The sequence below is a fragment of the Cetorhinus maximus genome, chromosome 4, assembly GCF_964194155.1.
Source record: "Cetorhinus maximus chromosome 4, sCetMax3.hap1.1, whole genome shotgun sequence".
In the NCBI taxonomy this organism is placed as follows: Eukaryota; Metazoa; Chordata; class Chondrichthyes; order Lamniformes; family Cetorhinidae; genus Cetorhinus; species Cetorhinus maximus.
In genome coordinates, this window is record NC_135882.1 from 22,899,977 (window position 1) to 22,914,171 (window position 14,195).

At 45.5% G+C, this 14,195-nt stretch overlaps 1 protein-coding gene across 1 annotated transcript in view; it reads left to right on the top strand.

The window, feature by feature from the left end:
• Positions 1–14,195, top strand: part of dok6 (docking protein 6) — a 422,100-nt gene that overhangs the window by 236,317 nt on the left and 171,588 nt on the right. The gene's annotated exons all lie outside the window — the stretch shown is intronic.

Here is a 14,195-nt window from a genome sequence, read left to right on the forward strand (position 1 = left end):
CGCAGTTGGGATTTTGTAATTGAATAAGAGGAAAGTTTTTTCTAGGGGTAGGTACAGAAGGAGGTAGAGTTGGAGCATGGAAGGGGGCTGTTGGTAGTGAATGATACAAGGATAAGATCAGAGATGGCCTTATCTTTGATTGATGTGATGGGAGTAGTGAGAGCTCATGAGATGGCAAGATCAAAGGGATGGCCGTGAATATGAGTTGAGGAGTTTACATGGAGGGAGAGAATTAGGGAGACTAGTGGACAGTGAAAGCAGGGGATATACCTGGATTTCCAAAAGGCCTTCCATAAGGAACCACATAATAGACTAATCAACATGGTTACAGCATACTGAGCCAGGGGGCAATTAGCAGGATGGATAGCTAGCTGGCTGAAAGGCAGAAAGTAGACGCTAGGAGTAAGGGGTATCTATTTCAAAGAAGCAGATGGTAGGAAATGAGTCCCACAGGGATCAGTGCTGGGATGCACAATTTATTTGATTGATTTAGACTCTGAAATCAAAAACACAAGCTCTAAATTTGCAGATGGCACTAAATTGGGAAAAATAGTCAACACTGAGGAGGGCTGCAACACATCATGACTGCCCCACCCACTGCTGGTGAATACCAATTGGTGGCAGGGTGGAAAGGCCATCCTCAAGCCTTCCTACCCCGGTCTTAATCAGGGCAGAGGCAAGAAAGGCAGTGGGGTCTCCATCTGCCATCCTCCCATCCAATTAAATGCCCCTCCCCCACCAAATCCACCTTGGGGCGGGGCATTAAATTTTACCGAACATTTCTGTAGCTGCTGATTTTCTGAACCATATCCTCACCTCCACCTTTATTTCCTAGTCTCCAGTAAAACCATCACTCTCTCTCATCCCCCAGTTTGGACCTCATCTCCACTTAAGTTCAAGGAGAGCAGACTTGAAAGGACCTGGCAGGACCTCCAAAAAGCACAATCAAGTCCTGTTCTCGTCTGTTAAAACTGCTCAATATTCCAGGATCATCCTGCAATGCAAAGATAACCCTCGGCTTCTTTTCTCTGCTGCAAATGATCATCTTAGACCCCTTTGCCCCTGTCTCCTCCACCCTCACCTCCAACAATAACTATGAGGAGCTTATGGACTTCCTTGTAACTAAAATTGAGACTATCCAATCAGCTGCCTCTACTGGTTCCCTCCTTTTCACTTTCCTACCAGACCAAAATTTGTCTAAAATTCCTCACTGCTCTCGCACTGAACTCATGCCTTTCTCTCGTTTCTCTTCCAGTACCTGGCAAGCCATCCCAAGCTCATCTTGCCTCTAAGACCCACGTCCATTAGACCATAAGATATAGGAGCAGAAATTAGGCCATTCGGCCCATCGAGTCTGCTCCGCCATTTAATCATGGCTGATAAGTTTTTCAACCCCATTCTCCCGCCTTCTCCCCATAACCTTTGATCCCCTTACCAATCAAGAACCTATCTATCTCGGTCTTAAATACACTCAATGACCTGGCCTCCAAAGCCTTCTGTGGCAATGAATTCCATAGATTCACCACTCTCTGGCTAAAGAAGTTTCTCCTCATCTCTGTTCTATAAGGTCTTCCCTTTACTCTGAGGCTGTGCCCTCGGGCCCTAGTCTCTCCTATTAATGGAAACATCTTCTCCACGTCCACTCTATCCAGGCCTTTCAGTATTCTGTAAGTTTCAATCAGATCCCCCCTCATCCTTCTAAACTCCATCGAGTATAGACCCAGAGTCCTCAAACATTCCTCATATGTTAAGCCTTTCATTCCTGGGATCGTTCTCGTGAACCTCCTCTGGACCCTCTCCAGGGCCAGAACATCTTTCCTGAGATACGGGGCCCAAAATTGCTCACAATATTCTAAATGTGGTCTGACCAGAGCCTCAGCAGCACATCCCTGCTTTTATATTCTAGTCCTCTTGAAATAAATGCCAACATTGCATTTGCCTTCCTAACTATCGACTCAACCTGCAAGTTAACCTTAAGAGAATCCTGGACTAGGACTCCCAAGTCCCGTTGCACTCCAGATTTCTGAATTCTCTCCCCATTTAGAAAATAGTCAATGCCTCTATTCTTCCTACCAAAGTGCATGACCTCACACTTCCCCACGTTGTATTCCATCTGCCACTTCTTTGCCCATTCTCCTAACCTGTCCAAATCCTTCTGCAGCCTCCCCGCCTCCTCAATACTACCTGTCCCTCCACCTATCTTTGTATCATCTGCAAACTTAGCCAGGATGTCCTCAGTTCCTTCATCTAGATCATTAATGTATAAAGTGAAAAGTTGTGGTGCCAACACTGACCCCTGCAGAACTCCACTAGTCACCGGCCGCCATCCTGAGAAGGACCCCCTTATCCCCACTCTCTGCCTCCTGACAGACAGCCAATCTTCTATCCATGCTAGTACCTTGCCTCTAACACCATGGGCTCTTATCTTACTGAGCAGCCTCCTGTGCGGCACCTTGTCAAAGGCCTTCTGAAAGTCCAAGTAGATAACATCCATTGGCTCTCCTTTGTCTAACCTACTCGTTACCTTCTCAAAGAATTCTAACAGATTTGTCAGGCATGACCTCCCCTTGATGAAACCATGCTGACTTTGCCCTATTTTAGCATGCACTTCCAAATATTCTGAAATCTCATCCTTAATAATGGAATCTAAAATCTTACCAACGACCGAGATCAGGCTAATCGACCTGTAATTTCCCATCTTTTGCCTCACTCCCTTCTTAAACAGGGGGGTTACATTAGCGATTTTCCAGTCCTCTGGGACCCTCCCTGACTCCAGTGATTCTTGAAAGATCACCACTACCGCCTCCACTATCTCTTCAGCTATCTCCTTCAGAACTCTGGAGTGTAATCCATCTGGCCCAGGTGATTTATCCACCTTCAGACCTTTCAGTTTTCCTAGCAGCTTCTCCTTGGTAATGGGCACCATACTCACCTCTGCCCCCCGACTCTCTTGAACTTTGGGGATGTTACTCATGTCTTCCACCGTGAAGACTGACGCAAAGTACCTATTCAGTTCCTCCGCCATTTCTTTGTTCCCCACTACTACTTCTCTAGCGTCATTTTCCAGCGGCCCAATGTCCACTTTTGCCTCTCTCTTACCCTTTATATATCTAAACAAACTCTTGCAATCTTTTTTTATATTACTGGCTAGTTTACCCTCATATTTAATCTTCTCCCTCCTTATTTCGTTTTTAGTTGTCCTCTGTTGGTCTTTGTAGGCTTCCCAATCCCCTGGTTTCCCACTGCTCTTTGCCGCATTGTATGCTTTCTCTTTAGCTTTTATGCTGTCCCTGACTTCCCTTGTCAGCCATGGTTGCCTCGTCCTCCCTTTAGTATGCTTCTTCTTCCTAGGGATGAATTTTTGCTGTGTCTCCCAAATTACTCCCAGAAACTCCTGCAATTGCTGTTCCACTAGCTTTCCTGCTAGGCTCATCTCCCAGTCAATTCTGGCCAGCTCCTCCCTCATGCCTCTGTAGTTGCCTTTATTCAACTGTAATACAGTTACATCTGATTCCAGCTTTTTCCTCTAAAATTGCAGGGTAAATTCTATCATATTATGGTCACTTCCTCCTAAGGGTTCCTCCATCTTAAGCTCCCTTATCAAATCTGCCTCATTACACATCACTAAATCTAGAATTGCCTGTTCCCTAGTGGGCTCCACCACAAGCTGCTCCAAAAAGCCATCTCGTAGACATTCTACAAATTCCTTTTCTTGGGATCCACTACCAACCTGATTTTCCCAGTCTACCTGCATATTGAAATCCCCCATAATCACTGTAACCTTGCCTTTCTTACACACCTTTTCTATCTCCTGGTGTATCTTGTGCCCCACATCCTGACTACTGTTCGGAGGCCTGTACATAACTCCCATTATGGTTTTTTTACCTTTGCGGTTCCTCAACTCTACCCACACAGATTCTACATCATCTGACCCTACGTCATTTCTTGCTATCGATTTAATTTCATTTCTTACTAACAAAGCAACCCCACCCCCTCTGCCAACCTGCCTATCTTTTCGATAGGATGTATATCCTTGGATATTTATCTCCCAGTCCTGATCCCCTTGCAGCCATGTCTCCGTGATGCCCACCACATCATACCTGCCAATTTCAATCTGCGCCACCAGCTCATTTACCTTATTTCGTATACTGCGTGCATTCAGATATACCTTCAGTCCTGTATTTCATGTCCCCTTTCTCATTGTCGTCCCTTTATCTGATGTGCTTGAAGTTAGATTCCTAGCCCTTTCCAAACACTCTGTCCTATTTTGTGTTCTGGGGACTTTAATAGCCTCTCCTGGGCTCTCCTTTCTTTTCAGTTTTTTCATAATTTTCCATGAAGTTGAATCCACCCCCCCACACGCTAACCTGCTGCTTTGTTTCCCATTAGTCATACTTCTTGGAGTTTTACCCTTCTCTCCCCTCCCACTTTCTAGTTTAAAGTCCTGTTGACCACCCTATTTACCCTTTTCGCTAGAACATTGGTCCCAGATCGGTTCAGGTGGAGATCATCCCAACGGTACAGATCCCTCCTGTTCCAATACTGATGCCAGTGCCCCACAAAATGGAACCCCTGTTTCCCGCACCACTCCTTTAGCCACGTGTTTACTTCCCTTATTCTCGCGTCCCTATGCCAATTTGCACGTGGCTCGGATAATAATCCTGAGATTATAACGTCCTGCTTCATACAGCCCATCCCCTCTGAACTGCTGACCATCCGACTTCCCTTCCTGGCCCCATGTTAGCTGATATGGTAAACAAATCACTCTTCAGGAGCTGTCCCCCTTTCCTTTAACTCTTGTGTCATCACGTCTCTCCTCAGGAAAACAACCCTTAACTCCACTGCCTTTGCAAACTCTTGTCCCATTTCCAACCTCCCTTTCCGCTCCAAAGTTTTTGTACATGTTGTCATCCCGAAATCCGTTACCATCTTTCGTGAAACTCCATATTTGAATCTCTTCAATCAGGTTTCTTCTCCTCCCGTAGTACCAAAACAGTGTACACTGATATCACCCAGCTTTATCTCACCATCACCTTTCTCGACTTTTCCACTATTGTTAAATTATCAGACTGCTTATCTAACATCCAGCACTGGATAAGTAGAAATTTCCTCCAATTAAATATTGGGAAGACCGAAGTCATTATCTTTGGTCTCCACGTTGCCCTTGAGAAGGTGGTGGTGAGCTGCCTTCTTGAACATGCAGTCCATGTGGTGTAGGTACACCCACAGTGCTGTTAGGAAGGGAGTTCCAGGATTTTGACCCAGCGACAGTGAAGGAACAGCGATATATTTCCAAGTCAGGATGGTGAGTGACTTGGAGGGGAACTTCCAGGCAGTGGTGTTCCCATGTATCTGCTGCCCTTGTCCTTCTAGATGGTAGTGGTTGTGGGCTTGGAAGATGCTGTCTAAGGTGCCTTGGTGAATTCCTGCAATGCATCTTGTAGATGGTACACACTGCTGCTACTGTGTCAGTGGTGGAGGGAGTGAATGTTTGTGGGTGTGGTGCCAATCAAGCGGGCTGCTTTGTCCTGGACAGTGCCAAGCTTCTTGAGTGTTGTGGGAGCTGCACTCATCCAGGCAAGTGGGAAGTTTTCCCTCACTACTGACTCTATTCCTCTCCCTGGCAATTGCCTGAGGATAAAAACCTGACTGTTTGCAAAATCGATGTCTTGTTTAAGCTAAGATGAGCTTCTGACCTCATAGCCGCACCATCACTAAGACTACTTACACCTCCGTAATATTACCTGACTTTATCCCTGCCTGGGATCATCTACTGCTGAGACCCTCATTAGGCCTTTGTTATCTCCAGTCTTGGCTGTTCCACATTCTTCCTTCCGTAAATTTGCCATTCAAATCTCTTCTGCCAGTGTCCTTATTTGTACTAAATCCCTATCGGCATTCACCTATCACCCCCGTGCTCTCGCTGACATACATTTAGCTCCCAATTGAGCAATGCCTTGATTTTGAAATTCTCAACCTTGTTTTCAAATCCCTCTATGGTTTCACCCACCCCCCCCTATTTTTGTAATCTCCTATAGCCCTACAACCCTCAGAGATATCTGCGTTCATCTAATTCTGCCCTCTTAAGTAACCCTGATTTTAATTGCTCCACTATTGGTGGCCGGGCCTTCAGCTGTCTCAGCCATAAGTTCTAGAATTCCAACCCCACCCGCACCTCCCCAGTCCCCAAAACCTCTCTAGTTATCTATCACTTTCTTCCTTTAAGGCACTCCTTAAAATCTATCTCTTTAACTAATCCATCAGTCATCTGCTCTAATTATCACCCCATGTGGCCCGGCATCTAACTTTGCTTTGTAACGGTCCTTTGAAGCACCTTGGGACATCGCATTGTGTTTATAGCACCACATAAGTTGTTATTTTGTACTACAACCACCACTTTACCCTTGTTTATTCTTTATTGCTTCTTCAAAGAGCTTCCTTTATATCCCTTTGCTGTTCTTTATAGCTCTCCTGCTCCCTAGGATTGCTACTATTGTTAGCATTCATACAAACCCTGCTTTAAATTTTATATTGTCTCTCACTTCTTGTTTACCAAAGATGTTTCATTGCACAACTGAAGATCCTTCTCTTTACAAAATGTCTTATATTGTGCTAAATATTTCTTTGAACACCCTCACTCTTAATTTGTAGTTTTATCTATTCTGCTCAATCTGCTGTGGCCAATTTCTGCCTCAACCTTCCAAAGTCTGCCTTTCCTAAATTTAAAACCATTGTTTGTGAGTCGCCATTGTTCCGCTGAAACTCAATATTAAATTCAGTCATGTTATGGCTACTGTTACCTCGGTGTAACCTTACTGTTAGGTGGTAACTAAATCTACTATGGCCTGTTCTGCTGTTGGTTCAGGAGCATATTGTCCCAGCAAACTATTTCAAAAACGCTCAAGACATTCGCTACCTTTGGAACTTAAGCTGTTCTGCATTTCCCAGTCTATGTAAAAATTAAAGTCTCCAATTTTAACCACTCTGTTTTTGCAACTTGCTTTCCTGATCCCTTTGCTTGTGCATTCTGCTATTTTATCAGTTCTGTCAGGAACTTGCAGACACTCCCTTCAAAGTCTTACATTTGTTTTTATTCCAAAATTTTGCCCAAAAAGCTTCTACTGCCTAGTCGCCCTTACAACCATTGTAACAGCCTTGGATCTTCACTAGCTAGTTATATTCTTTCAGTTGGATAAAACAGAGGTTATTACATAATCATGCAATTGTTCCTTATCAAGTAGTTGCAATCGGCCAGTTTCGTCCTATTAGCAGGAGCTCGGTTGACTCAGTAAGTTTATTCATTAGTCATCCAGAACAGTAAAGGTCCCAGATTTGATCCCTGCTTCAGATTGATCAGCTGTGTCAAAGGTATGTGTTGCTGCAAGTGGCTTATGCGTGCCTTTATTAGGATTTGGAAATTAAGCCAGGAGTGCAACTCCTAATTTCTATCCATTGACCCCCACTCCCCCTCCCCCCCAACTGGAAGTGCAGATGTGTGCGACAAGCAAGCACATGATACACCCCAACTGTGATCCCCGTAATGGTAAATAGCCCACTCACAGTCACTACCGGGGCACAAATGTGAATATTGGCCACTTGCAAGCTACTAGAGAATAGCCATCAGCCACAGGAAATTCCTTAGGATGCCTTCAAGAGAAGGGTATGAGAGGAAATTAAAAGCAAATAAATTTCTGGGCTCTATCAAGAAGCCAGCATCATTTGAGTTCTAATGAAAGTCTAAAGGATTGCCAGACGGTCACTTCTTGCAGACGTCAAACCAAGTCCTGCCTTGTTGGACGGAACAAGTTCCATGGCGTTGCTTTGAGGAAGTGCAGTATCTACAGTGTCACAGCCAATGTTCACCCCTAATCTCCCACCATAAAATAACAGGCCATTCATCTCATTAGTGTTTGCCGTGCGCAAATTGGCGGCTGCATTTTCTTACAAAACACAGTGACTACACTTCAATGAATTAATTAGCTATAAAGTGCTTTGAGGCTTCCTGAGGCCCCAAAAGACACAATTTCAATGCAAGTTCTTTACGTAGAGACAGAGTGTTATGATGAATATCATTTTAATATGCAGCTATCATCTAAATTTATTGCCGTGAATTAATCATTTAAATCTTGCTCTATAATGTATTCCAGTAATTGGGCTAAATGAACTAAATAATTTGATGAAGAAGTGCTTTCACAAGGTATTAGATCAGGAATCTAATAGCTATTTTTATTTTATGCACACTGGATCCAAAAACACCTCTCTGCAGACATACACTGTGTTTGCATCTAACAGCAAGCCAGAACGTCCACTCAGTTGCATCTCTGAAGCAGAGATGGTTACAAAGCGTGACATGATGTGACATTTGTGTAGAAACCTTCAGTATATTAGTAGCCTGGAGCTTGTTCTGATGGTGATCTAAGTTGGAATGGATGATGTCAAAGCAGTGTTGTTTTCCTCCCATGGCTGCCTGCCAACTAGAACCAAAACAAAGCCACACAAATGCTCCATTTCAGAACAAGATCAGTACTTTCTCTCCAGATGAGAATAATTACGAGAAGGTATTAGAATTTAGTCACCTGCTTTTCTGTTTTTTAGATCACAATATGTATTTGCCCCTTAATAAGATACAACAACAGCCCTCTAAAAGCGCTTCACTTTTATGTGCATGAAGTGGGTGTAGTGGGATTTGTTTGTGACATTCAAGCAAGGTTCATTTTCTGGCCATTTTAGAAATCCTGTCGCTTCCCCAAGAGAAAGTCTATCCTTTAAACCAGAACTTTACATGCTCCAGGTCATTTTTTTGCAGTATATTATTTTGTGTTTTTATGTTTAATTTTAAAGCTAAGCTTACAAATATCTTTTTTAACAATCCTAGCAATGAACATGTTTATTGCAGAAGAGAAAGTCAGCGTATCTTTGATCACGTTATTGTATCCTATTGGCTGCATTATTATACCCTATCGATTGCATCATTGGATCCTCCCCATTTATAAATCACATTATCACCTATCACCTTAACTTGACAAGTTGAAAACTAAAATTAAAGTAATTCAATACAAAAGCCTTTTCTATATAATCTTAAAGGAGTAAAACCAAGTGCATGTTTTCTGTACTGACAGTGTCATGATGGTATTAGAAATTGTGAAAACTATATTTTTAAAAGGACTGAATATTAGGATGGCTCGGAGAGCAGCCAGCCACATTTGTGGATCGGACTGTATTTATCTTTTGAGGACAAATACATTCTTTCTGATATTGACTTGATGTTTGTCAGACCTGGAGACAAACAAACTCCTCTGACACGTTCATTTAAAAAAAAATGCAAATTTGCCTTTCCGAGAAACAAAAATATTCGGTGTTCTGAGACCACAGGTCGGAGAAAGAATTCAATTGTCTAATGGGATTACAACCATACCTTATTTGGACCTTGGTTTGACACTGGTGGGGTCACATGATAAAGCAGCCATCTTGGTTCCCTGCTAAACATATAGCAGAGAAAACTCAAACTGCCTTTCAGCGAGACATCTTCAGAGAAAGAACTCCATGACAGGCCTTCATCACACGGGGAGAGAGAGTCCAATCAGCACAGCCAGTGAACAGCAGTAATCAACTAGGCTAAAAAAATGGGCCACACTGCAGTTCTTTGAAAGTGAAATGAAGAACCTCCTCTCTTCCCCCATAACTGGTTTCACCTTCAAGCTTACCTGTGAAACCAACCACCAGCAAATCAACTAAAGGAACCATCACAATTGCTGGGACATCTGTGCAAGTTTATAAGCTTCACTTCAGACAATGTAACAATACGATTGCGAAATAACAGGCCTCCATCGAAACAGGCTGAGATCCAATCTCTTTTTATAAGTATTGTGTTATTTTTAAAACAAGATAGGTTCAAAAACATGAAAGAAGAGTACCATTTATTGAAAGTGTAGGCTCAACTGCTTTGTCTCCCAGGGTTTGCCAAGGCAGTGTGTAATTTTTTTTTTGGATTGGTTATATATTTTGTAGAACATTGTTTCCTGAAGGACTTTCCATTTTGAGGCTTGGTTCTTCCTTTTTTTTGTTGTTGTGTCACAGTGAAAACACACACACCAATTAATCAGTTAATTAGAACAATGAATTCAAATTCGAACTGAGTTCCACATAATCTGCACTGCCTGTTTGCATTTAATTTTATGATTCTACAGAGACAACATTATTGCATAAATAGATTTATAAAAGGTTTTTTTCTCATTCTACAGTTGCCACCACTCCCCCTCCCCCACCCCCCCGTCCCCCCTACCCCCCCATCCCCCCTACCCCCCCATCACCCCTTCCACCCCCCCGTCCCCTCTCCCCTGTCCCCTCCCCCCTCCCCTCCCCCCCTTCCCCTCCCCCTCCCCCCTCCCCTTCCCCTCCCCCCTCACCTCCCCCCTCACCTCCCCCTCCCTCCCTTCCCCCCCACCCCCCGTCCCCCCTACCCCCCGTCTCCCCTACCCCCGTGTCCTCCCTCCCCGTCCCCTCCCCTGCCCTCCCCCCCTACCCCCCTCCCCTCCCATCCCCCCTCCCCTCCTCCCCTCCCCCCTCCCCCTCCCCTCCGCCCTCCCCTCCCCCTCCCCCTCCCCCTCCCCTCCCCCCCTCACCTCCCCCTCTCCCCTCCCCTTTCCCCTCCCTTTCCCCCTACCCCCCGTGTCCTCCCTCCCCCATCCCCTCCACCCTCCCCTCCCCCCCTCCCTCCCGTCCCACTCCCCCCCTCCCCTCCCCCCCCCCTCCCCTCCCCTCACCTCCCCCTCCCTCCCTCCCCCCCCTCCCCCTCCCCCCCTTCTCCCCCTCCCCACCCCCCTCCCCCAATTGATCCCTTTGAAAATGAATTGGATAATCGCTTGTTAAGAAACGGACTGAGGATTATTGAGAGATAACAGTTCGGTTTGATTCCCCTGTGAGTATGGGAATAGGCACAGAAACTTTGGAGGGACCAAATCTGTCTGGCAGAAACTGCCACCTAGTGCTCTTCCTGCATTGTTCCTGTCCCCGTTGTTCCACACCACTGCCCCCTGCCCCGCCATTTTAACTGACCTGATCCTGCCAAAGCCTTCCCCAGGAAAGTGGAGTCTGAATTAAAAGGTCAAAGGCACACTCTGATGTGATTATACCCGCCTGTACTGCATTTTAATTTGAAGTTGTGATATCCCACCTACTCTCAGACCCGCTAGTGAGACCCCGCTGGATTAATGGCTGCTTGCTCCATGAAGAGTACAGAAGGGGGTTCTCAGCTACAGCCCATTGGGTAACATGAGCTTTCGCTGTCTGGATTTCTAGGAGTCCTTCCAGCTTCCAGATTGCTATTTCTACACTTTTGTTGCTTTGCAACCCTTGAGTCAGAAATCTCTACTTATTGTGGGAATAATAACTGTTGAGCTTTGTTCTGGATGGTGGGAAGATTCAGTACGATATTAAAGTGGCCCAGAGTACAGCATAAGGCCATAGGTTAACAGGCCATGGAGTTGCAATTTGGGAAGTTTCTAGGCTGAGCTAGAATTTGATTGCCAGTTTAGCTAGCCAAACTCTGCATGCAAGAGAACTGAGAATGGGTCAGAGGCCACGTTTCTGTCACCTTGTATAATTGGAACGCAGGACCCGCTTGCAGAAATCTGGAAGATTCAACATCAGGGATGGGGTTTTCAGTCACCCGTGGGGTTGGGCCCGTGTGCAGGCCTGCTTTGAAAATGGTGCTTCTGGATGGTGTGTCTATCCCGACCCCTCTGGGACATGTTGGAATTTTCAAAGTGAAGGCAGAGGGTCGGGGAGGGGTGTCAGGAACCGGCTCGCCTCCAACTATTGGCCTGTTAAGCTCCTTGAGGAGAGCCGGAAAGTCTAATAGTTAGCCGCTTCCACTAAAGTTCAGCCTGAAGGCGCTACGAGTTCTAGTGGAGCCAGGACCCAAAAGCAGCCCTGATGTTGAGTTCCCGTCGCTTACGACAAATTTCAGCCCAGTGAGAGCAGAATGTCAGTGCTTGCGGAAGCACTGTGTTGGGTGATCAGCCTGCAATAGCTGAGTCGCTGGAGGTATATGGAGGCAGCGAGGGTTGGTTGTGAAGCTCGCAGCATTGGAATGTGTGTGAAGGTGAGGTAAAGTATCAGGTTGTTGGGCATGAGACCCAAGTATCAGGGACTGCTGCTGGGTGAGTGACGGGGGTGTGGTGCAGTGAGCCCCATGTGAGAGATTGGTATGTGTTGGGTAGGAGATGTTACATGAAGATACACCACATCCGTGACCCTGGAGCTCTCACTTTGTTTAAATTGCAGCAATGGTATCCAGCAACAGCCCCCTGTAATTCTGTGTAGCTTCCATTTAAGAGGGACAGACTGCCTTTAAGAACTGAAGTACGTGGTACAGCCGCCCTATCGGCACAACACTGAATGCTCGGGCAGTGAGGAGGGGCAGTGAGCAACGTGGGAGCCACTTGGCCTATGCCACTATTAGATTAATGAGGTAGCAGCACCAAATTTGCCTGTTTCCTACCACCATCGGAATCACTGTTGGCAGGTGAATTACAACTCCTGTGCCCGGAATATGGTGCTATCCAAGTTTTATCCCCTAGGAGTTTCAATAGATTTGACATTCAATGGGGTAGATCTTGATTTTGTGCAGTTGTGTGAAGCGGGTGATAGCAAATCAGCATCCGTTTTACATCTTTCTGGCTTTTAAACCAATCCCTCAAAGTTGAGGTCTACCCTAATAAGTCCGACCAGTGTAGAATTCAACAGACCCAATAGAACATTCAACTAAATAGCCAAATATGTGTCTTTTTTTATTTGTCCATGGGATGTGAGCATCGCTGGTTAGGCCAGCATTTATTGCCCATCCCTAATTACCCTTGAGAAGGTGGTAGTGAGTCGCCTTCTTGAACTGCTGCAGTCCATCTGATATAGGTACACCCATACTGCTGTTAGGAAGTGAGTCCCAGGATCTTGACTCAACAACAGTGAAGGAACAGCAATATAATTCCAAGTCAATTTGGTGTGTGGCTCGGAGGGGAACTTGCAGGTGGTGGTGTTCCCATGCATCTGCTCTCCTTGTCCTTCTAAGTGGTAAAGGCACACGTTTGGGGAAGGTGCTTTTGAAGGAGCCTTGGTGAGTTGTTGCACTGCATCACGTAGATGGTACACACTGCTGCCACTGTGCGTCAGTGGTGGAAGCAGTGAATGTTTAAGATGGTGGATGGTGTGCCAATCAAGTGGATTGGTTTGACCTGGATGGTGTATTGCTTTTTTGAGTGTTTTTGGGGCTGCACCCACCCAGGCAAGTGGAGAGTATTCCTTTATACTTCTAACTTGTGCCTTGTAGATTGTGGACAGGCACTGGGGAGTCAGGAGGTGAGTTATTCGCCACAGAATTCCCAGCCTCTGACCTGCTCTTGTAGCCACACTAGTTATATGGCTGGTCCAGTTCAGTTTTTGGTCAATGGTAACCCCCAAGATGTTGATAGCGGGGGATTCAGTGATGGTAACGCCATTGAACGTCAAGGGCAGATGGTTAGATTCTCTCTTGTTGGAGATGGTCATTGCCTGGCACTTGTGTAGCATGAATGTTATTTGCCACTTATCAGCCCAACTCTGAATATTGTCCAGGCCTTGCTGCATATGGACATGAACTGCTTCAGTATCTGAGCAGTCACAAATGGTGCTGAACATTGTGTAATCATCAGCAAACATCCCCACTTCTGACCTTATGATGGAGGGAAGGTCATTGATGAAGCAGGTGAAGATGGTTGGGCCTCGGACACGACCCTGAGGAACTCCTGCAGCGATGTCCTGGAACTGAGATGACTGAGCTCCAACAACCACAACCATCTTCCTTTGTGCTAGGTATGACTCCAACCAGTGGAGAATTTTCCTCCTGATTCCCTTGACTTCAGTTTTGCTAGGGCTCCTTGATGCCACACTCTGTCAAATGCTGCCTTGATGTCAAGGGCAGTCACTCTCAACCTCACCTGTAGAGTTGTATGTCTGTAGTACTGATTAAACTATATGATGCCATGGCCAAACACAGCCTGGGACTTCGCTATGCATTCTTCTCATCAAGTATCTGTGTTACCTTCCTGTGTGCAACTCTCTGGATTTGTCAGTATTAAATTCCATCTGCTTTTGTTCTTATCACTTAGAAATGTTGTCCAATTCCTTCTGTAATTTTTGAGTTATATCCTCTGACTCCA